Consider the following 25,889-nt stretch of genomic DNA (forward strand, 5'->3'; position numbering starts at 1 on the left):
TTAATTTGTTCACGTCGTGTCCTCTAAAGCGCTCTTAAAGTAATCTAGGTAGCTAATATTATAAAAATTTGACATTACCATTCAATTTAAAAACGATTCTGTAAACGCAAGCCTTTCACATATTCAAAGTTCATTCAGAATTGCGGCACCTATGTAAGGATTAAAATTCCAAAGTGCTCTAAAGGTGTAAGATATGCTATCGTTAATGGCATGTTTTACATAGATATAGAACAGTTATATAAAAGTTTTCGGAGGGGGTCGTACAGCATTGTGAAAGAACTAACGCCCATAAAATACGAAGGAGACAGACTTCAATTTTTCTTCAAAATAAAGTTTCAATCTGGAAGTATACGGCTTTGAAATTGGTAACATAGTTACACCACCGCACGAAACAAAGTATATTCCTTTCCAATCCCCTAGACATGGGTACAGTTAAACCCATGGTTTTTGACTGACTGACAACAGTTATGATTCATGGGAAAATCTTGTGAAATTGTGGTTATCATACTTGTCTCGACAAAGAAACTTGCGTGTTTCCAGGAATCCAGCCGATAATTCTGAGCCTAAATATCAAAACATCTAGCTTCTAAAGTTTTACAAAGCTATAAAAAATCTAGACCGTCGAAACCGCATTGGGTGAAAACTATGGAGCGGTTGAATCAAGCCAAACTTCCAAAGAGTTATCCTAAAGTCACTAGTTGTCTCCGAGTGAGCTAAACTCAGCAGTTAACAGGTTTAATAAATTTCACTTTTACAGCTGAGCTGCTAAGGGCTAGTTTCCCCAGTTTCGCGTCCAGTACCAAACAAATGTCAACAGAAAACTACACGCAACACTGGACAGCTACCGCCATCCACGAGCGACGGCGGCAACCAGACAACCAGTCTGATTGCCGCCGTCTCTCATTGATGGGAGCAAACATTCCAGCTATCATAGACGAATGAATAGTTGGGCGAGTTGGTGACAATTTATCGTAGTAAATAGCGCGAAAAACAGACAGGGACGAAGAAGAAACACACGTGACGAGCGCATTCCCGCTATAGTGCAGCTTCGCTGGTGTTCCGTCTTCACCAGAGTGGAAAGGCTGAACGTTTTTTTTATATATATTTGCATTCAGGCTGCACGTGCTAGGGGACCCTCCTACCCTTGAAACCCACCCTGCAATACTAATCTCATCAGCCCTGCAATCCACCTCAGCCATTTGAACACCCCCAGACCTTCAACCTTTACACCTAGGACATTTAGTCCTTCAGATTTAAATTATCCAGCCTCTTTGCAAGAAACGTCTCAAGCCAGGAATGCACCTTAACGAAAGGCAGCTTGGTTGGCCCAAATGACTGAACTATCAACCAAAACGCATTTGTTGAAAATGTAATAGGAAGTTGATCTTACTCATAGAGGTTTCTGTACCGCTACAAGTAGAAACCCCGAAAGATAATAACAACCAACTTGTATTCACACCTGGAAACGGGCAACTTTTCACAGAAGCGATCAGACCGAACAGTTTCCGGAGCTCAGTGTCGAACCGGAACCGAACCGTTATTTTTAGCCGAACCGGAACTACACCGAACCGAAATCGTCGAGGCCATCTTGGAACTGAACCGGAAAAATATAACGGTTAGCGGTTCAAAACGGTTCACGGTAATTTTTTTAATTACAAAATGAACTTTTGAGAAATTAAAACTGGCAGCTGTTTCTCTTTCTAGTGATCAAATTGTTATATATTGAATTGCAATGTGTGAGAAATTGTAGTTCTTTGTGGCGCTTTGGTATTGGAAGTACGAATAATCATCTGTCAAGCGCTCACGTGACATGATTATGTCGAGACACGTTGTCAAGTAGTCTCACGCCACATGACACCGTGACGTAATCGCGTGACTTACTGCATCAGGTCTACTTAAATTGACAACGTCACTAGATTTGCTAGCGTTGTTGACAACTTGACGTCACAAGGCATCACGACTTCTCACCGCGAGTCACATGACACCGTTACGTACTCGATTGTCATGAGCCCGAGTGCAGTGCCCGGGTTCATGACAATCAGCATCTCCAAAGGTTCGGGTAAGGGCTCGTGCTCAATCAAAGATGAGAATAGCTAAATAGCTAAGAATAGATGAGAATAGCTCTAGCTCAAACCATGCTTTATTATTTGCCGATTGCATCCCATGACTGTGATGAACACTGACGGCATACTACCATTAGCTTCAGATCACGTGGCCGCTTGTTCTACTAGCGACTTGAGGAGGAACAACTGTTTCTTTCCTTTATTCTTTCGACGTCCGCCATTGAGAAGAGAGGAAACATAATGGGTGATTTTGGAAGTTATCAACGTCAGGGATCAGCTCTTAGCGGTACTTACTGTAAATGAAAAAAATTGTTGCACGAACCATTTTACATGTACTCATTGAGACACCCAAACATGTTTTCGTTGTTGCTGCACTGTCTTAGCAAGTTGTCCCCGAGAATAGAAGCATTGAAATGGCTAAATATGGCTTACTAATCACATGATAAAGAGAACTACAAGTGTGTGCGGCAGGTATACCTGAAAAGAAATATTCTAGTGGCCTCATAGGATAGCCGAAAGTTGGTAGCCGCTCAAATTATTGCACTTTTGTTTAAACTTAAAAAGAAATGGAAAATTACTGTTAACAAATGACATGAATATAATTGTCGAATTCGCACCCCCAAACGGAGAGAGAATCCCTCGTAATTAAGAAGTATTCTCTGGAAAAGCATCATAAAAATAAAAAAAGGGTGGGATTTAAAATCGTACTGTGGTCTATAGGTTTTTCTGCTCCACATCTTCGGCACAGGCCCAGACAGCGTTATCCCGCAAAACTACTTCTTTTGCAAAATCACTCCGGCGAGAAAGCGCGTTTTCGTGGAGTCAGACGTACGCGCCGTTACGTCAAGCCAGAATAATTTTTGTTTTTGAATACAAAGATTTCACTAGTGACACTAAATAAGCTACGCTTCAGAGTAACGACACTTGGCCATATTGGGGCTTAAAATCATGGTTGTCAGTTATGTGAAACTTTATCTGAAATCACAGGAAACGCTTTCCGTCCTCCACAATTGTTTGAACAGTTCGTGACAAAAAGAAGCAATATTACATGAGCTTTCTAACACCGAATTAATACTGAGGAAGTCGCACTTTTAAATCATGACGATTGGTAGTTAAGTATGCTCTGCACAAGCCTCGAAATGGCGGCTCCCACAACAATGGCGGCTAATTTAGTGGCTCTAGGTTGCACTGAAGGCGAACCTTCCGCAGAGTGCTTTTTGCGTCACGGGATTGGATTTTCTAAGCAAAAGAGGAATCTCATTGACCACTAGCATATAGTACGGTGATGTCACTAGCAAACCATGTTAAACAATTCAGTTCTCAGGTAAGATGTGATGTTCTCAACACAATACCCCGTTTCGCTTTAAGCGTGAGTGTAGCAGAACCTACAAGAACAAGCTCCGGGTTTTCAGCGTCCTTACCAAGCACGATTGTGCGGCCGTGGAGTGTAAGCATTGTTCAAGACCACATGCTCGCGCTTGTAACATCGGCTGCGTCTGGACGTAAAGGGGCCCTGCAAAGCATTCTAGCCATTTTTTTTTTAATTTGCATCGCGTTCGCTCTAACTAGTGAGTGGGACTCTAGCAACACATAAAACACCAAATAAATAAGAAATATGATGTATTTTGAACCTAATCGGTGAAAGAATTTCAGAATTTTAGCACATTTTATTTTGTTGATGACGTGCTTGGTCTGAACTAATAGAGAACTGAAACGACAGGAGCGTGCAACAACACTATGCTATCTTCCTAAGTGTTAGAAATTAATATCTATTTATGAAGATTTGAACGCCCCACCAAATTACGGGTGTTCCAAGCCAACATTTGAGTGACAGTCATACGCTTCAAAGGATGTCGTCATTATCCGACGCTCTATAGACCTATATGTCGTCACTGAATGCTCGTGTTTGTCACTGATAGGCACGCCTTTGGAAGCAGCATTTGGTTTTCTTTGTCCCTTCCCAGTGTCCTTCTTAGCTGAAACGAAGTATAGCAGAAGGGGTTGTCAAAATTGTAAAGTTTTGGAGTATATATAGGAGCCTTGCGGTGATATGCGGTAACCGAATAAATCGCTAGAACGCACATGATTGATAAAAAATGACCGCATCTTCAGGTGGTGAACGATGTTGATTGGGGCGAAGCTCTGGTGGGGCGTAGACGCTGAGCCGCAGCATGCCGAGCCTTTCGTTCGTTTTCATCCATGTCAGAAAGAGAATCTGTGGTATGGAGCTTGGTTATATACGCATTTGAGCATTTGACCGCAGCGCCCTCTCGCTTATGAACTTTGAGCCAACGCATGCAAAGTTTAACGCGATTATATACGCATTTGACCGCAGCGCCCTCTCCTGTATAGGAGTTGAGCGGCTACATGCAACGTTTCATCCATGACACCCCCAGCTCTTGAGTTACTACCACATCTCAGAGCCCCTACCAGAAATTTATTGGGATCTTCCCGCACAGGTTCGAATCCTATCGACTGCGCAAACATTTTTTTTTCTTTTTTAAGAAGACAGATAGGATGGCAATCAATGTGAACACGGACGCCGGACGGACAAGGCTAGAGCCTAATGAGCTTTGTCCCTAAAACAGAGTTGTAAAATGAGGCCCCAAAACAAGTCCATGTTAAAACGAATACAACCTTAGCCTCCCGAGACAGTTTTCTGCTAAGTTTCGAGCTCGTGCCAGCCGATGTCCAAATGTGATTTAAATTATATATTGTCTGTTAATTCTGCGAGCCATTTATGAATAATTAGGAACATTATTGCACATATCTCTATTAGAGAAATGGGGACCATAACCAACCAAGTCTTAAACAGTTAGGACCCTGACGTTTTAAAACAGATGCGTTTTTGTTTTTTTTCATTTAGGGACGACTTTTCGAACGTGGAGAGCGGCAGCTTCTTTTCCATCTACGGTGTGTCGTTTGCATCACTCACGTATTTCTTTTTTTAAGTGCCCTAGCCCATTGACATACGCCGATGGTTAAGTGCCTGTCGGCCTATTTAGTTCGACCTATTGAAACGTCGGACTCCTAACTGTTTAGGACTTGGTTGGTGAAGGTCTGTATTTCTAACATTTTTGACCTAACCAGACGGAGTTTTGTCCAACGTGTTTACGCTTAAAACAGGCATCTCTATATTTTTTTCAGTAACGCGTCCTGTATGGGTTATTTAGAAGAATACCATTTATTATCTTTCTTTCTACACAATTCGGGTACTTGCCTTCAGATCTTTAATGTGAGCCCCTACAATCCTTTTTGGCATACCCCGCGACCCGGTACTTTACTCTGTTAAACAGCAAAAATAAAAACATGTTTCCGCAGACTCCCCAAATGGCGTATTTTCAGTATCGTCTTCCCGTGTCAGTGTCAAGCGGTTGTGAGCTCCAAACAGTCAAATTTATTGATGACAATAAAAAAAATATTTTAGTACTCGCTGAAACCAAGACAATATAAATAAGGAACCATTCACCCTAAATATACACATCACAAGTAAATGCACCCCAAAATATATAAAATACGCTCTGCAAACTTCTGTGTTTTTATCCTCAATAGGCCCGTCTGTAAGTCAATTGGGGGAACCTTAAACATTTTTGAGTAAGCTGATTTAAATAACCTATCTGCTTCTGGCACATATTTAACTTCTCAAACATACAGAAGCCTGTTGCTTTTTTTATGTGATGAACAACAATTTCATGTGTTTGTGGTCTGTGCGCAGACTTGGATAGTAATCCTTTATTTTTTCAAGTAATTTTGTAATTACCACGTTACTTTTTTTTAAGTATTTTGTAACGTAATTTCGTTACAAAATATTGGTAACAGATTACTTTAATTACTCGTTACTTTTTAAAAATATCAGCATAATACAGTAACTGGAGAAATACAAGCAGAACATAAAGAGAGCAAGTTCAAAAAATAGAAAACATCAGGAAGGGCGAATAGCCGGCAAGAAACCACGATTTTTTGTATGACCGGTCACTAGAACCGCTAGGAAACTGGGCAAGGCATGTACAAATATACGAAAGACAATACTCAAGTAAGACAACGCCCAGTAGGCTCTCTGTCGCCTTCCATCGTGTTTTTCTTTTTCTCTCGGGCAGGAAAAGTCTTCGTGTTTATTTGTTTTTGTCTTTTACACCGTTTCACCCTTTCCAGCTTTTTTGACGTCTCCCGCCACCTGCACAGACATCAAAAGCGGGTCCGTACCCCCTCGATTCACGGGTTTACAACTCGCATAACAGAAGATGTAGCCTCGCACAAGGGGATGGAATTCTCTTTCTTTTTGATGTGCGCTACTTTATTCTAGAACGGTCTTGAGGCCCGGCTGAAAAGCGCCCGGCGCGAGGCTAAGAGCATCGTCTCAGAGGGTACGAACGATACTTCTTTTAATTTACTTGTTTGGATATGGTGACAAGTCCACTCTTCACTTTACAGTCAACTGTCAACATAAAAGGGGGGGGGGGGGGGGTTAGGCCATCTAAGGAGGGCTGACAGGGAGAGGGAGAGAGAACGCGTAAAAATGTTGTGATCCTCTATTGCTTTGTGAGACCTATGGCCACCACTTCTCTCGCTTTCTACGCCCTCCCCTCCCCTGGCCTCCAGAACATTGGTGTGAAATTGAGAACCGAAGAGGCGATCAATAACCCGTAACCGCCACTTTTTCTCTGGCTGGTCGAGTTTTCGGTCATCAAGTGTCCGTCGTCTCCATAGCCGTCTCTTAATCAGATGTACAAATTCAGGGTATTAAGGAGGACGGAAACCTAGAGTTTCAATGCATACTTTACTTCCAAAAACACACAATGTCATCAGCAAGAAAAACAAACTCTAATCTACGAAAACACATCAAGGTGAACTGGGACACCTGCATTCTGCATTGGCTATACATTGTAACGTTGGAACCAAACTTTTCTTTTCATGTGAATAACAGGCGAAACACCCGGGTCAAAAGGAATTAAGCTTTCGTAGATCGCTTCTTTAGCACCGAATCTCCTAGCGGAGGTAGACGCTGCTACTGAGCATGCTCACCGCTACCTTTGTCTGCACAGTTCCGGGGATCATTTCCGCAGGCCGGAAGCCAGCGGGATGGCGAGTGTGGTTAAAATGATGCTGAACCGAACTCAGGATTCCACAAAACACGCGGCAAAAGCGTGCAACGGGATGCTTCAAACACCAAAACATCACTCATACAGCAATATCGTGAGCGGATGACCGTATTTTTCAAGAAAAGGAGGCGCATTTGACAGAAATGTTCACGTCATGTTTCTCCGCGAAGCAGAGGGAATGGCCTCGCGTCTTCTCCGCCTCGCGGCCTTGAGGGAGCAAAGCGAAGAGAGGAGGAAACTAGGTATATTCGAAGGTCACGCGTCTCGTCGGCCTGGTTCAGTCTCGACCTTTTTTTCCAAAAAATACAGCCGTCCATTTGAGATATCGCCTTACGAGTAGTGTTGTAGGGATTGTAGCGTCCCCCGCCTACATCTCCTGCGCTGTTTTTTTCTGAAATCCAAATTTCGGTTAACTATCCCTTTAAAGCTTCCGGTGCCTTGTCAGCTTACAGGTGAACAGTGTGCACCTACACTCTTTTTCATAAATACAATATTTCATTTTTACAATGACTACCATAATACGGGTGTGCGACAAATGAAAAGTAGTGTTGAAGATCATTTTGAAAAATATCAAGATTGTTTATATTGTTTTCTGGATAACTGTATGAAAAAAGTAACGTGAAAGTAATTTGTAACGTAACGAGAAAGTAATCCGTTACTTTTAAGCGAAAATAAATTTGTAATGGTAATCCATTGAATTTGAGGCTTGGTTATTTGTAAATGTAATCCATTACATTTTTCCAGTAACGAGCACAAGTTGTACGAAAACAAAGTCCACAGAGGCGCGTAGCGGAACTATGATGATAGAGCGCAGAGACCGTCAGAAAGTAACCAATTAAGTAGCTGCAATGCCGAGTACAGTGCGAAATACTACTTTATTCTATTCAACAAAACAAAACAAAATAGCCAAAAAATAACAAAATAGCGCATCGGAAAAGGAAAAAAAAAGAGCAACAAGCCTTTATGACAAAAATATCCCCCCCCCCCCCCCCAACTTTTGAAAAACAAAACAAAAAAAGCTGAAATCTGCACATGATACATCGGACTCACCTGCAGCTTAGGACATAAATGAGCGCGCATAGAAATACAATATATTTTTAACTTTTCAGTAAAAATATGTCCGAATGGGTAGATGGCAAAGTACAATACTGGGCTGGAGGTGAGTCTTATTTTACAAGGAATATTTACGTGCAGTGTTTTTTCCACGAGTGACTCAGGGTCTTCACTTATAATTTTTAACCGCAATAAATACAATTGCGTACATGCGTAAAAGTATACTGTCATTGGAGTTTTGGCCGCATTGAACTATTTTGTCGCATCCAATTTGTGACCTTGCAAAATATGAAACCATGTTTTTACCTTATTACATATGAGTGCTAAGGTTTAAAAAAATAATTAAAACAATATGCATTCTTCAGTGCCAAAGAATAACTAAGAATGTTAAAGCGGCAGCCATTGACTTCTTTTTTGTTTTACTGAGAAACCATTAACAGTCCCATGGAGCCAAGCCGGCATTGTCTGTAACCGCCTGTAGCAACGAAAGGGCAGTTAAATTCCCATTGGCCAGAAGCACAGCAACGCAGATGCCTGGTCACGGAAGCATCTGCGTTGCTGTGCTGGAGAGATACTACAACCAACCTCGGCTGCGCTGTCAGCGCGCGACGCGGCAGATGCTGGTTGCACTATTTCTCCACGGGGCGCGGTGCCGCCGGGGCGGAGATGCGCTCCGATAGCAAACGGAAACTTAAAAACCTGTCGAATTTGTGCGGCTTTTCAGAAAGCCGTAAAATGCTTCGCGTGCCTTCTATCGTTCTACAATTTGTTGATTTAGTGTTTTTCGACGATGCTGAGCAATTTTGTGACTGAAACCATTCCATTAAATACAATATTAAAAAGTTAATTACGCAAAAAAATAATTAACAACTGAATTATCCTGGACTTTAATACTTTTTCTAAACGGGCCCCCGGCCCAGGACCAAAACGACAAAAGCCTTTTTTCGTTGCAATGAGTAGTTTTCGCAGGAGCGATTCGACCTGAGTTCTCTGAAGCACCCTGTATATGTTACTCTGTATTATTATGTATACGAATAACGCCGCTTCTTCTATCAATCTGTTGCTTCATTTTGTTTTACACATTGAAGAATATTGTCATTGCCTCAATATACCTCGAGTGATGACAATTTTAGTTTTTCTCAATGACAACAATGCGCTGAAAGTTCATCAATTGAAGTGGAATTTTTTAAAGTGCTGCTGATTTTTTTTTTCTGCTGGGGTCAGTTGTATAAAGCTATAACGAATGCGCTTTCAATGTATTCAAAAAATATATCTGAAAACGTTCTAAGGGAATAAAACTTTAGTTGATTGCTTGATCAATTGATTATTTGAGCGATTGATTAATCGATGGATCAATTGATTGATTGATAAATAGATTGTTTAATTGATTGTTTGATTAATTTCTAGGGTACGCTTATCTCGGAACAGCGTGTTCCGAATGGAAAGTAGGAATGAGCGAAGACCGGCCGACAAGCTATTACGGAGCTTACGTTTTCGCCCATGAGCTGGCGCATAAGTAAGCTGCTGTTTTCAGTTTAATGTGTGTTTTAACTACATTTAACAGCCGGATTATTGTTACCTATCAAAAATAAGCTACGAGTAATCACGTTCTGAGAGCAAGCACCTATATTGTTAAAGAAACTTGAAGTTTATCTTATTAGCACGAAATATTTTGCATTCCTTTTCTAATAGCAGGTACATATAGATTTTTTCCTCTGGCTAGTCATAATATCCAAGAATAAGAATTAAAAATCAATAGTGAGAGATGGGCTAGTTGATATATCATTCCTGCTGATAAAAGCACAAAAGGCAAGAATATAAAGTAACAGCCACAGCACAAGCGCTTGTACTGTGTCTCTCAGATTATGTCCTTGCCTTGTGGCAAAAGGAACAGAAATTTAATCGATCTATTTTCATCTGTATTTTAGTCAGCATAACTTTACAACTGTGGATTGTTAGTCATCGAAACTTAAAAGATTGTATTGCAAAATCAAGTTAATATTACAATAAGTGGTAATAAATTATTGAAGAAATAATATATTTTGCCAATCTTCATAACTTAAGATGAAAAGTTGATGGAAAGAAAGAAAATATCAATTAGCTCGACACGTTACTAAAGTATTTTCTGGAAAAAGCTGCGGCAAGAATGCAACAATTTTCACTTGCATGCTGTACCTCATGTGCAAGAAGCATGATAATTATGTTCGGAATTTCCCATGTTATACTGCAGTGAGCGCCTAATTAAGAGCGATTGCTTCCAAAATATAAAGGGCCTTGACATGGGGAACAATATTTTTATCCGTATGAAAATTCTGGAGCGTTCTCCTATGATACTCATACTGGCTGCGTATTTTGGTGCACACGGTTTGATTGTAGTTTATAGGTTTGAACCCGATACACGTTACCAGCCGAAGAACAAGACAAGCATCACACGTAGTTCGTATGCGGAACGAAGTAGATTTTACAACCTTGGGTTGTCGGAAAAAATAATTTTTGTAGTCACTTTGATAAAAATACACATATATTTGCGAACAGTCCAAGCGACAGAAACGAGCCAATCCTGCTTTATTCAGCCGGTCTTGCTCTAGACTTTGTTCATGTTTGTAACGCTTACCTGAATAATCTGGATGCAATTCGTTGTAGGCCCTTATTCGCCTCGATAAACTATTCTATTGCTGTTAGTCATCCGAGTCAATGTCCCGTTGGTCAATGCCTCGCTGGTACAAGAAGTCTCAAAAACAGAACTTATTCTTCGTTGCTAAAAGTATGAAATTTCTAAAATTGGCTTCTAACTTTTGAACTGGATGTTATGAACTTTTTGCTGTGGTTGTTTTGCGATAAGAAACACACCCCTTTATGAAAAAAGGGCATGTTGATTGTAATTAGAACGCGCGTATTATCCCCAAAGGCAGCAGCATGGTCGGTTTCTTTCTAATTGTATTGTACTAAAACGCCAAATTAGAAGTTAAAAGTGTAGTCTAAAACATTTCACAATGATCCAAGATTTTCACAAGACACCCACTTTAGCCTTTGTAAGTGACTAAGTGCAAGGGCACACATATAAATGATATTCATTACTTAAAATATCCACTTCGATCAATATTATTGTGTTTCGGATTACGACTATTTTCAGGTAAGGCAGTGTCCTTAAATTACAAGGTATAACTTTTTTTATCGATATTGTGAGTAGTTTTATCATTTTCGCGGCTGAAAGTATGGTTTCGGACATATATGTCAAAGTCGAAACTCTCTGCCAGAGGGATGGCGACATTGATCATCAGCAGTACGACCTCGACGTGACGTCATCGTGGTGCTACGGTATACGGTACAACCAATCAACCGCAGCTCCACCGCGATGCGGCATCACAGGGGTGCTGCGCCAGTGTTCCTTGACTAAAAGCTAATCCGCTTGCCTCCCGCTGAAGAGCAGCTGGTGGCATCTTTAAAATCGGTTTTAGAGGACGTACGTGCCTTCACTTTGACGCAATATTTCGGCTGCGGTCATATTTGGGGCCACTAGAGCGACACCACACTCCTGTTTTGGTTTTGCTGTTGACCGGAGTTGCCGTTTAATGTTTTATCGTAAATTCTGTCATCCCGACATTCAAAGTTATATCAAAGGAGCTAAATTAAAAAGGAGGCGTGGAATATCTTACTGCTTCGATACACTATACACGCAAAAAGTAAATCTCACTAAAATGCTTCTTAAAAAAGATTTTTTGTTGTTGTTATGGTTTTGTTTTGTTGTCACGAAACAAAAAACATGAGTAAAAGTGCACTAATCTACGAAAACGTAGTTCCGCACACGCGTACATCATCCTTATCTCGTTGATGTACTGATCGCATGCATTGAAATTATGACCTTGAAAGCTAAAGTTTAAAAACAATATGATAATCTACATTTAGAATTACTTTTTCACCTTGAACTATGCTATTCAGTTCTTTGTTCCATCCTCCCAGCTCCAAGGCAAACAACCGTTAGCGTGCAGAACTTGATGTTTGTAATGTGATTGCATCTGTCGTAGTTTGGGTTGCCAAGATGACGGAGATGGTCCCAGTGATTCGGTGAAAGGGCACATCGGATCTGCGGACTGCCCATGGGATGACGGATACCTCATGAGTTACAGAATGCAAGATGAGCGCCAGTATCAGTTCTCTTATTGCTGCCAGCGAGAAGTCACGAACCTCTACAAGTAAGCATTCAACTATTCTTTTAGGGTAAAAATACCGTACCTTTTTTTTCAGTTTTGTTTAGTGCGCGTTAGGTATAGGGTATTTTATGTAAGAGAGAGAGGGTTTATTAAGAAAGGAAACCCCAAATGGAAGGCTCGCTTCCCGCAGGGCTACGTTGTCCACGGCAACGGACGTAAGAACGCAAGCGCAAAGTGACCATTACATACGTAATTATTGCATATCCACTAATTAACTTTTAGCCTTCTGTTTTAGGGTACATGTTTCAATCAACACCAATCAGGCAGATGCCCGCTCGTTTACAAAAGCCAAATCAGTTGAGAGAGTTCAGAGGAAAAAAAAAGATTAGCATGAGCTATGCGTGGCAAATTGTAGCAATCACTGAAGCGGGAAATCAAAACTAAAGGAGAAAACTTCGCCTGGAGCGGAAACAGTTTCGTTGCCGAAGACGCGTCAGAGTGTGACATGTTGTGACATAAAAAGATGTTGTGAACAAGGGAACAAGAACTTCGGCCCAGTCCAAAACTGGCTCGCAGCCTATTCCTGGGGGTGGATTCATAATTGGAAGTCATCGCGCGCGTCTCTTATAAACGATATCCGGCGCTTCTGATTAATTTCTATCCCTTTTTTACCAATGAGACAGATTTCTCTGGGCTTTTGATACCCTTGGCTGTGATCCTCAAAGGACTCGCTGGAGCATGCCGCGACCCGATTTCAAACTGGGCTTTTGGTGACATGTCCATAGCAACTTGCAAGTCACCACACGTCACACTCTGACGCTTTTTCGGCAGTGAAGCTGTTTCCACTCCTGGAGCAGTTTTTTCCGAGTTATCTTCGATTTTCCGCTGCCGTGATTGCCACAATTGGACACGCAAAAACTCGTATTAGAATTAATTTTCTAAAATCTCTCAACTGATTTAGCCTCAGTAAACAACGGGCTGCGAATTTCAAATCGAAGCATGCTACTTAAAACAAACGGCTAATACAAAGTTAATGAGAGACTTTTGGGTTAATTAAATATTGAATGAGCAGTTTATATTTGGCTTCTTACGTCGGTCGCCGTGAACTACATAAACCTTAAAGAATCGTGTCTTCATTTCAAGTTTCCTTTTTTTTTTAATGCTCTCACTCTTACCTGAAACCCCCTTTATGTGCTAGTACAAATGTTTTTCCCTTTACATTTTCTCTTTTACAAAACGCCATATAAGGCAACATGCGGTCGCATTGCCCACAGTAACGAACTCTTTTAATGCCTGAAGCAGGGCCTATGAGGCACTTGCCTGTAATCGAGTACTGTTCATTTGTGGAACTTCTTGTGTAAACGTTGTTTTGAATATATTAATACCCTATATGACCGAAGAAAACAACAACCTTGTCTTGTTTCAGAAAACTCCCTGAGGCTAATTGAAGTACTTTGTATTGAATTATGTCAGAGACCTGCGAAACTTTTTAAGACCCAATAAATTGTATGAAATATTTAAACCACCTTGAAATCTTATACATATGATTAATATGAATCCAAAATATATGTAAACAGGATTGTGGAACGATGAAAATTACAGGTGAAACATGATTCTAAAAAGCGTGTTGCAATAGTATACAGTCAGGTTGCTATATTGTTGCTTTTACCACTTACCCGCGGTGAACGAGACGGTCAGGTCTACTACATGGTTCAAAGTTGATAACAAAATCAACACTTCACTCGGGAGCAAGCTATTTTATGTAAAGACTAGGCTACCAGGTAATCCAAAGTGTTCGACCAAATTCGCCTCACGATAAATGGTCTCTGGCAATTTTCCATCGCGAGGGTGTCAAGTGCAACAAATGCCAACGCGCGCGGCGATTCGGGGCTAATTAAAGGACGGGGCAGGGTAAGCGCGGGGCATTTGTGGGTTGCGGCGCGCTGCGATAACGGTCAGTAAATGTCTACGTGTTGTTGAAGAAGTGCTCTATGTCATTATTTGAGGCGGGTAGCAGAAAGAAAAATCCGATAAGAAAAGAACATACTTGATAGGTCAGCCTTTCGTCTCACTAAACAATGAAGGTGAAAATGATTGAATATGCTCTCTTAAGACCTCGAAGATTGCCATTTCAATATTCAGTTCTTGCCCCGTTGACCTTGTGCTCTGTTTATGCAAATTCAGTTAGTTATGTGTAGAGGTAGATAAATATGCACTTTTGTATTTTCTTTCTATAGGAAATTCACTGTTTTCTTTTCAGCCGTCCGGAATTCAAATGCCTTAGAGAACAATACACGACGAAAACAATAAAACGGTCGTCTAAGCTACCTGGTAGGATGACAACACTGAGCAACTACTGTCAGAGGGTGTATATGTACGACGAAGGCATGCACGCCGACCCTGTAAGTGATCTGCCATGAACACCACATTGCACAAGATGTAATCCAGCACACTTTCTCAAACCTTGACGTCATATGAATGCAGGAGTTCAGAAAATCAGACTGCATTTCATAGTGAAGTATGCAGACACAATATAATGAAGTTCAAGAAGACGATACACCCATATACACATTATTATGCAGTCTTACAAAACGACGTTCAATTTACAGGCAAGCTCAAATGTCCACGCATGGTGATACCGTGTGTGCGCGTGAAAGAGATTTGAGAGAAATGAAGCCTCTCCCCATCCGTCATTTCGTAGACAGCGGCAGCACTGCAGCTTGAGGATAAAGAGTTGCTTTGGTTTATGAGAATGTAAACCTACTTAGCAAGTCTGACATTTCAGCCCCCCCCCCCCCCCCCCCCGGACAAGTATAAACAGACCGAATCAAAAGTCCTAAAGATTTTAACTACAATCGAGATTGTCCGGTTGCCTCGCGGTGTTGACGGCTTGAAATGTTCCCTTCCTTTCATGTGTTGCGATTTCTGCACAAAACGTCGTTCCTAGGTAGCGTGTTTTTGTTGTTTACTAGCGCACGCTTTGACCTATATGCAAAGAGGAATACACCTTCCTTGAATTTTCTTCCCTTTCAGTTTTGTTCTAAATCTAAATTCCTTTTCATAATGAATTAATTTTGCGAAATGCGCTCAAAATGTGATTGATAGTTGCATTACCTTTTCGTTATAAAAAGGCAAAACTTGCATATTGCCTAATTACAAATATCCTGCTTAAATTCCGCTTAGACATACGGCGTCATAGACTGCAAGGTAAAATGCACCGCAAAAACAACCTATTGGAGACTCGGTGTAGTCGACGGTACACCTTGCGGAGAGAAAAAGGTGAGTGAAGGTTTACTAGATTATGGGTATTATAAACAAAACATAGAGCGGGTTGGTGAAAATAGAAAAATAAATGAAATTATAAAGTATCGTAGGGGCAAGGACAGACAGCAAAGCTCTCAACTAGGAATGAACATCTTCAGATGTCTCCTTTGGTGTGAACACTCTCACTCACAAATTCTTAATCTGCAGAAGCAGGTGAGAAAAAGCACCCGTTAAAGGAATAAAACCTCAAAATAAATGAATGGATAAGTAAAACTGAACAGAAAGAGGAATATCACAAGTGAAAAAAGTGAACATGAAAGGAGAGAAAAGAAAGGGAAGAGGAGAATCATTGACTAATTCAGTTCTGGCTTCAGGCAGTTGAGTCGATTGACTAATTCAGTTCAGGCTTCAGGTAGTTGAGCTGTACCATGGACAGCCCAGGAAACGGAGCAGCGATGTTGTTTTCAACACCACCTATCCAGTAAAATTCAATACTTTCTATACAGAGCTTTTTCTAGTGCTTCGCAGTTATGCTCGTGTCCTGGAAATGGGTTTCACTATTTGTCCAAAGGCGTTTGGGGACCACAGTTTGATGAAACGATTCGCTTGAAGCTCGGGAAACCTCGAAGATCTGCTTTGCTAAGCGAGTGGTTAAGCAAGGCCCTGCTTCAACTACTTCTGCTTCAACCGCCTGAAGCCGGAACTGAATTAGTTAAAGGTTTTCCCTATTCGTTTCTGTTCTCTCCTTTCTTCTTCCATCTTACTCGTCGTTATTTATTTCCTTCTTTCAGGGTTTTTTCTTCTTTTCCGGGTGTATTTGTATGTATATTTTTCTTCAGTTTTAGAAGTTGGAAAGGAGAGTGTACACATCGAAGGAGACACCAGTAAATGTTAGTTGCTAGTTGAAGCGACTGTGGTGTCTGTCCTAGTTCCTAAGTGTTTTCATTCCTGCAATGATTTTTGGGCATTATGATATAGTTGATATAATATTCAATTGAGTTCCAAGGAACACAGGGGCTCCCTATTTACTTTTATTCTTATCTGACATCCCACGTCGATTTCAGACGTTCCTATCCTGAAGTAATGCGTTTCAGCCCCTATTTGAGCAGGTTTGAGCCACCCATTGATGCGTAAATATAAGTTAAATACACCCTAGGTCCGCTTTATTCCCTATGGTTTATGGTTCATAGGCTTATTTACCGTTTTAGCAAGTATTGCGGAGACCGAGGTTTCTCGGCTTATCATTGAGGAAGAGGGGGGTTCCTCAAAGTCGGAAAGTATGAGTACCCCTGCAAGAGATTATAACATCGTAAACATATGTTTAGTATGCTAAGTTTCGACGTTCCGGCAGGAATATCAGCTTAACTCTGTTACATAATGTTGGCAAGTTGATAAAGGCGATTTCTTCTAAGTAAATAAATTTCCGTGCTTCTATAAAAAAATGCTTTCTGTAGCACGACGTTCATAAACTTTAAAAAAAAAAGCATAAATTAGTCTTAAAACTAAATTGTATTTTTTCATTCCTCTGAAAGTGGGTCAGCATATTTTATACCATTTACCTTGAAGAAGGGGGCACCAAAAACAAAAAAAGAAAAGGAACATTCCGCAGAGATTCAAAAGGAACGCACACCCAAGTTGTCTTTCCGTCATGAAGTCACGTAGAGGCTAAAATAGTTCTATAGAAGTTGTTTATTCATGTTTTTTTTTTTTTGCTTTTTTTATAGCTAGGACAGTTTCTAAACTCTTCGAAAGAAAACTCTTAAACAAAATGCTTGTTTTGCAAGTGCTAGAAGGCACTGCGAATTCGCCATACGTTTTACATAAAAGAACGTAACAAGAATGCGGATATGAATAGGAGAAAGACAAGTAATAAAATAGTTCAATAGTATTTGTGCCTGGGTTTCGAACGCAGACTGTAATAATCTGACGTGTAATAATAATTATTATTCCAGTGTTCGGCGAGTAATTTTTTTTTTGCGTGCATGATTGCTTCCACATTGTAGAGAATTTATGAACTAATCTAAAATATTTATTATGTCCTTGTTTTACGAGGAAAGCATGCGTCTTCAAACTTAGGTATATCTACATAGACACATTTTTAACTGCAAATTATATATACCAACAAACGTTGACTCTGCATTATTTTATCAATAAAAAGGTGTAAATCGCAAAACATTACATTTATGAATATATGTTTATATACGTGCTTATAGTGAACGGGGTTAATTTCTGACAAAGCCCGCGGTGTATAATAATTAGCTGAATATTTGCACTTCCTTACAGGCTTGCATTTTAGGAGAATGTGTGGACGAGATCAAAATAAGCACAAATGACTGAGAAATTGATGTCGTCATTTAGTCTTCTCATTCCTGTCACGACCTCGGTGCCCAGCTGGTCACGTCAAATAAAACATTAACCACAAAACTTGTACTATAAAAAGCAGCAAACAATAAAAGCTCTTGCAAAAATATAAAGGTGTGACCTCTTGATCACATTACATAAACACTCGCAAATATTTAAGATCCTGTGAAACACTATGGTAATCAGAAAGAACATTGATATACGTAATATTGTCACGAATGACAATTGATGAGGCGATGGTAACTGAAGGAACTAAACGTTTAATGGGGCGAACTTGTGCCCAAAACATAAAAAGGGAACAGGAGAAAACAGCGTCGCGGGCGTCGAAGTCGGCGTGACAGCAGAGTCGAACGCAGGGGCCAAACTGATCCCGGCTCGCCACGCGGAGCGCCTTTTGTACCGGCGTGGGTTTCTGGAACATTCCGCCTAGAACGTTCTGGGCGTAGAACATTCGTAACTCGATGAAACGAAAAAATTTCTCGAACTTGCGAGAATGACAAGTAGAAAGAATAAATAAAAGAAACTTCGCTCCCAGGAATCTAACCCTGGCTCTGCGCGTGGAAGGCAAGCACGATAATCGTTGCGCCACGGCCGCGCTGCCTACTTGGTAGCTGCGCGCGTGGCAATATTATATGCGGGCTTCAAATTGCAATACCACAGTTGCAATGTTAAATTTCATCCGACCGATACATACTTTGTTAGTGTATATCTAATGAAAGCTGGACGAACTAGCGGCATTTTTGCTGAGAATATGAATCTTAAGTTATTGACTAAGAATATTGTGTTTGTCTTTAAATTAAAGCTTTAAAATAAACCTACAGAGGTGGTTTCATATCACCAATACAGTTATCCACGCCTCCTGAAATAGTTCTGCTCTATATTTTAGTGGCCAGGATTGCATGAATATCTTCTTTTGCTGGGGCTGAGTTGCCCTACAGAAATTCATTTTTTGACAGCAGATAATACGTGGTGGTAGCTCGTAAAAGTGTATCCATCCCTTTTTTCTTGATAACAAAAATTAAAGTTTATTTTCTCAAAAAATCGTGTCCCTAATATTGGGCCAGATATTTAAGCACCTGACTTCTACAATTTTATTGACTTATGAGTGGTGCAAAGCGAAGATGCGAATTAGCTGGTGCAAGTTAAAATTGGGGAATTTAACTGAAGCCTGTTTTTCTCTAAAATATGACATAAACAGAAAAGTCTGAATACTTGCCGGTGCAAGCTGGTCGGGACAACACTTGTGTGGTTCAATTAATCACAGATGCCAAGAGTTACCTGGGAGTTATTATTCATCTAAAAGGGAACTGAGCTCACATGTCAGTAGGTATAAACCTTTGATTATATAAATTCTAAATATTGAGCTATGATGTGTTTCTGACATAGGTTTATTGGTTTTAGAGCTGTAAATGTTGACTTTATTCATCTTCAACACCACACAGATTTATTCAAAATGTCTACAAAAAAAGACTTGAGCTTCACATAAAAAATACGCCGATGATCTACTTTTTTCCGGTTTCTGTAAAGACGAGAAAAAAATGCCTCCTGCATTGTAGCGTAATTTTTTAAAAAATGACGAACTTTATGAGGTGACACATAAGAAAACAATGACCGGTATATTCCCGTTCAAGGGTGATATTTTTTTCCCGACGGGCGTAGCGAGCAAGAAACACTCAGCTGAAAGCAGCCAATCTGGTCGTCAGCTCGCGTCGTCTATAGATACAATCCACAAGAATACATCTAGGGTGAAAGTTTGAAATTGATAGGCATCGGTGCTAATGCCTATGGCCCATTTTAAAGCCAGCCTGGAGATTTGTGCCTCCCTATATAAAGCCTGCGATCTCAAACTTTCCGTGACGTATAAAATGTTCGCCGTGCTCAGAGCCATCACTCGCTGATACCAGTACACGCCACCCCAAAATGATTTCTGGGCGATGAAAAACAAACACCGATTTCATACGCGTCCTCCAGTAGAGCGTCACGGTATACTACCACAGATATCCAATAAAACATGGAGCAATATTAACGTGCTCCCAAGACACCAACCAGATAGAAGGCCGTAGTGCTAATTTTTCTACGTTACCTAGAGAGGGCACGAGCAAGCACCATATTGGATACCTGCGCTGTTTCAATGCTCTCACTGATAAAGCGCGAGTTCCAGTCGAACGCAGATCTATCACTGAAGACAAATATCTGCCCCGCGCTAGAGCTATAGGTGATATAAACAATTCAGCACTCTAAGATTTATTTTTTTTTAATCTAGATTGGCTTGGTTCCTTATAATTTACTGCCTCGGACGCGATTATATACAAGTTACTCCGGCGTGCCAAATCATGTCAGAGCAAAACTCGAATAACTAGGTTAATTATTTTAATGCCCTGGTACGAAGCATTTAGAGGCTTTGGTATTCCGCGTGATCGATTGGCTTTTGGAACACAGATGCGGGTGCAAACGATATGACGCAAATGGGCAACCCTTCCTACGTAACGAAGCCGTTATGCTGAACTTTTGGCGTCACCTAATTAAGGCAAAAGCGGGATGCACATTCCGCTCGATAGTTGCGTCGACGTTCGGCTTGGATTTGCGTTCGATCAGTGAAAACAGGAGTCCGAGTCGAACGCAGGAGCAGCAGTAGTGTGAAGAAGGTGAACCCGTGTTTGCCTTTTCTAGGTTACTCCAACAATTCGGAATCGAGGCTTTGTTACCTTTGGGGCGTTGATATGGGGGAGACGAAATTGTAGGGAGCGGGCGGCCCTCTCCCGGTGGTATAACACCAACAAGCCCTTTCTGCGTCGCACGCTTCGCACACACGTCATTGCTTTGCCATCATAGCTTATTGTTAAAACAATCAGTGGAATATTTAGATAGTCTTCGCAACACCCACTAAACGATTAAGTCTGCTTCTATTCTGCATAACCAGCCAAGAAAATCTATTGTCACGGCCAGGATGAGAACGGCAGACTGAAAATTAGTTGTCTCGTCTCCAGCGCGAGCTCCCGACTTTTGAGAACACTAATGCGTCTTTCCGATTATGCGGGCGCATAAAAGGCACAACAAAGACCGAAAAGCATATGCTTGAGGCTGGGCATTTGAAAGACAGGCCCTCCCGTTCTTACTCTGCCAATCACTATAGACGACAATCAGCAACACTGCAGATATCATGCAGTTTGAAGGACATGAAAAGTGAATGCCTTAAACTGTAACTGTTTTGCTAGCATAATGCTCACCCTGAAGGTAAGATCAAAAGTAAGATTAACACCCGGATATGACATTCCTTAAAACCACGGATTATATTCCACATTTTTCTTGGGCATTTCTCGAAGTTGCATAGGCAGCATGCCGGGCATAGTTATCAGTCGTGGATGCCAAACTCACTTTTTTTGTATAACCCGTTTCCGCCTTTTAGCATTCCGCGCGTTTTAGAGTGCCCTTTTCAATCTCTTTGGGCTTACCATTTGGAATCGAACAATTGAAAGTCACACAGTTAAGCACAATACGTATGACCATATGTTGGTCTTCTTTAAATGCACTTCCTACTGCCAGCTGGACGACATATTGCGTATTTCCGTCATTTCATTTCTTGAGTGTTTATTTGTTTTTCGGTTTTGCGAAAGTTTCTAACATGCTTTTAGCTTATTCAGTTCTCATCAAATTGTAAGGGGATCTTCCAAATTTCGAATGAATTTGCAGGCTAATTTCGTTTTTTCTTGAGTTCATTGTGGTCTCGGAAAAAAGTAGTAACAAAAAGAAGTTAAATTATTCAAAATAATAAGAACAGTATGTATTAAAAAATCGACCACTAGAAGAAGAAGCAATTAGATTCCGTAAAGCAAGCTCAAACTTAGATTTCCTACATTTATACACTCTTCTAGGATGATTCGTAAGTTAATTATACTTGTGGCGATAGCCAAGCAGGTGCCTGGCCTCAGGACACTTTTTTGTTGCATACTCTGCGTGCACTCAATATTGAGAGTAATTCAATAAAGTAACTGTTTGAACTTTTTTTTTTCAGGTAACATTTTTACATCAAAATATAGCAAAATATTTCTGTGCATCACAAACGAAAATCCCATTTTTGACTCAGAAAGGTTGTTTATTTTCAGACACCAAACATGCATATTTTTTTTTCTAGTTAGCATGGGATTCTTAAAAATTTAGTTTTCCACGTCGCCGTAACCAACTCAATATATTTAATGAAATTTGAAAAGCTCCGGGGAAAACAGTGATGGATATATGACATTCTAAATGGGACATATTGTTTCTGGACTATATATTACATTTATGTACATAAGAAAAAGAAATGTCGATAAGCTACGAATGCGCTCTGTTTTGCCTTTGATAAAAAGTACCCCAAACAATATTTCGAGTTATCACTATTGAACTTGCAAGCGGACCCGGATATATTGTTTAGAGCCAAAAAAATATGTACTCTCTAGTCACTATAAAGAGACATATAATGTCAAGGTTTTCAACGTTAGCTATACAAGTATAATTAACGAAATTAAGTACCACGTGCAGTGTTTCACACGGCCGTAGCAGACGACGGCGTGCGTTGACGACGAGGTGGACGCCTAGAAGCGAGGCCGTTCTGCCTCCTTTTTAAAAAAAAAAATAATAATTTCTCCAAAATAACAACAAGCGATTTTCAGTTTTTTTGTGTGTGTTTCTTTTAGACCAAACCTGGATATTGGACGAAAAAAAAATAACCCCAGGCTAAGTGTAGAAACTCTCTCCTCGATTAGGTGGGTGCAGCCGTATACCTTCATTCATCCATTAACCTTGTTCATACTTATGCAATGTATGCGACAATGAACTTACCATAATCATGTTTCCGGTTCTTCTGTGGTGCGTTAACTTCGTGCAACATATGCGGTCTGAGGTCATGGCTGCTTTGGGCTGTTGCCGGCAAAGACTTAACACGAAACCTCTCCAGTAATTCCTTCCTGCATGTGACGCGAATTCGAAAGCTTGAGGTTTGTGTCGGTGTTACTAGTTTATGCGTTTTCACGAAAATCGACGTAATCTAACAGGACTGATATTCCATGAAAATGTTTTTTCTTTATTTTTAGCTTTATTGTCTTGTGACAGCAGTTCTCCTAAAAATAATGGGTAAACACTAACGCCACCTGTGAGATGAAAAACTGCGACAGCTGAGGTGTGACATTGGAGCCGATAAGGTGTGATATCCGAGCAGATAGACTGAATGAACGGTAAAGGCACGAGTCTATAGTGTCCGCATAGCAAAATATGCGCAGAATTCAAAAGTAAACCGAGTAATAGGGCGCACGAAAATGCCATAGGGTCGTAAAACCAATGAGGTGCATTAAATAGACAGCATTTCGTAAACCTGGTAAAGAATTTTGTTTAAAAAAAATGTTGTTATAGAAATACGGGATTTGAGGTCATTTGATGGCAAGCAGCAAGGTTCACTCATATATAACTGTTTGTTTGGCGAATCTACAACTTAAACTCATTTAACAAAGAAAGGAGATTATTCTTCCTCTGGGGCTCTCCGTTTTCATTCTGACGGTTCACGCCACCTTCCACCGACCCTGGGCCTCTCGGCGCCTCCATTTTCCCTGGTTCGTACCCCGCCAGCAGTCTTCGTCTCGGGCTGTTCGCCCTCTGGCCATGACTATCCCATTTCTTGTTCGCTTTCTGATAGCTGAGATAAACAGCCCCCGATAATTCGAGCCGTGTGGTTGTTCTTCCTTCTTGAATTATCGACCGAAGTCAATTTACAACAGGAGTGCAATGTGGTAATTGAAGACTACTCTTCTAAAATTGCTTGCCCAAGTTTGAAATCCAGGGAACGACGAAACTTCATGTGTATGCATTAACCGTTCCTTGTCCTTAATCTGGCTGCCTGAACGTCTTATGCAATGTTATTAGACGCAAACTGACACCGCCTTTAGGTCACTGAAGAACACTTCCGAAACTGCGCACTCAAGTTTCACGCGTGTAGCTCCGCCTAAGTTTTCGCCCGTGGTTTCGCCGGCTTAAGACCCACCTAGCTTTATTCGTTTTATCTCCCGAGAAACTCTCCTGTATAATGAGCGGAAAAGTATTTTTTTCATTATAACCATAATCAGCAGTCTTATGTGTATGATTATACATGGCGTCCAGGCATCACCTAACGACGTCCTGTCATGTAGCGCAAATACATCACGCGACTCGCTGTGCAGCGAGATTTACATGACAATATCAAGTCATGATATCAGCACAAGCCAGCTAACAGGTGACGACATGCGCGGCGTGACGTCATGCGCGGCCTGACGTCAATGTGGAATTGTTTGGTGGAGTGCCGAAAGCGACCTGCGTAGAAATGAAGCGCGGACGACGACGCCAAATCCTCGAAGTGTCCCACTAACTGCTATCGCAATCTAAAAAAAAAAAAGAAAAAAACATTCCGGCAACATTTAAAGGGGTACTCCACCGATTTTTTGAGCTACCTCAACTAACTATATTTTCTGACTCCCCGGCCTTTACTCCCTCCGGTATGCTATTTAGAATCGCGAAATTCATAATAGTTATTGCGAAATCGGCAAATGAAAATGATGCAAAAACCAACATTCAAATATACGCGCGCTTTTCAGGGCCGTGACGTCAGTGGCAGGCAGGCTTGTCAGTCCAGCAAGCAGCCAAAAAATAGAATATGCCAATCATTTGTTCCGTGCTGGAGCGCGGGTACTGCAGCGAGCTTCCCAAGCATTCATTTGACACCATGAAACTGCTTCGAATCAGTTTAAAACAAAATCTACAGCCCAAAGAGTGAACCCCTGCCTTCCACTGACGTCACTTTTTCATTGTTGCCAGTAGAGACTTCGAGCTTGAAAAACACGGTGAGGACCAAAACTGTAAATTCAATAACTTCGCGAAAAAACAATATTTTGACCTAATATTTGGGCTACTATTTTCGCGATGTTTGTTGGTTAGTTTAGTAAAATTTCAAGCAAATCGGAGACAATGAAAAAATCGGTGGAGTAGCCCTTTAAGCACTTATAAGTTGCGAATGCGAAAGCATGAACGTCTTCAGTGAGTGTTGTCCTTCTGCTTCCTTAGTTCGCCTGCTGTGTACTCGCGTGGACGACCGCGTTTCGCTACTGCCGAGGTTGCGGCCGCCGACGATATAGATTCCTCTCTCCACCCCTGCCCCCCCCCCCCCCCCCCCCCCCCCCGAAACCCTTCAGCGATGCCTGACACGAGAGCAGTGGCCGAGCGCACGCTCTCGTGAAGCGGCCGCCAATGGCTATCTAGGAGCCGTTTCACTCAGCCAATGAAAAAAATAGACATTTTTTTTGTGTTCCTTTTTTTTTTTTGCGGTTACAGCTAGTTCTTGTTTCATGGTATAATTAAGGTTTTCCTTAAAAAAAACTTCGCGCCGCCTCCTATGGTTATTTTTTATTTAATCAATAAATTTGCTTGGCAAAAAAGCCGTTGTCCCTACAACTGCGCCGTCTTCCTATAGCCCAGCACCCTGCACAGGCATAATCAAAATGGGACACTTGCGAGCAGAAACTGACAGTGCCGCATTAAGTTAATTAAAGGACCATACCACGTTCCTATTTCGGGCGATTTTTCAGGATATTAATATTGCTCCATATTAGAGCTGATGAAGGCTTAGACAAAAATAAACCTAAATCTACGAAAACTGCCATGGAAATGAGAGTTGTACCTTCCGCATCACCCAATGCCGGATGTAAGAACGAATGTGGTTGGATTTTAAAGTTTTCCGCCCTTCTCAATTTCGGTCACCTGGTTCATGAGGGAAGACGAGCCACCTGGCACTCCGAGGCTCCGTTTATTGGAGCAGCAGCGCATCGTGGAGGTAGCGGCAATGCCAGTCGTACCACCGGAAAGAAGAATAGGTCAGCGAGCAACAACTCGAAATACGTTCG

At 41.1% G+C, this 25,889-nt stretch overlaps 1 pseudogene; it reads left to right on the forward strand.

The window, feature by feature from the left end:
* Positions 1-8,275: 8,275 nt before the first annotated feature.
* On the forward strand, positions 8,276-15,704 carry LOC120845291 (annotated as a pseudogene).
* The last annotated feature ends 10,185 nt before the right edge of the window (positions 15,705-25,889 follow it).

This window comes from Ixodes scapularis, unplaced genomic scaffold (genome assembly GCF_016920785.2).
Source record: "Ixodes scapularis isolate PalLabHiFi unplaced genomic scaffold, ASM1692078v2 PGA_scaffold4__175_contigs__length_147842914, whole genome shotgun sequence".
NCBI classification, from domain to species: domain Eukaryota; kingdom Metazoa; phylum Arthropoda; class Arachnida; order Ixodida; family Ixodidae; genus Ixodes; species Ixodes scapularis.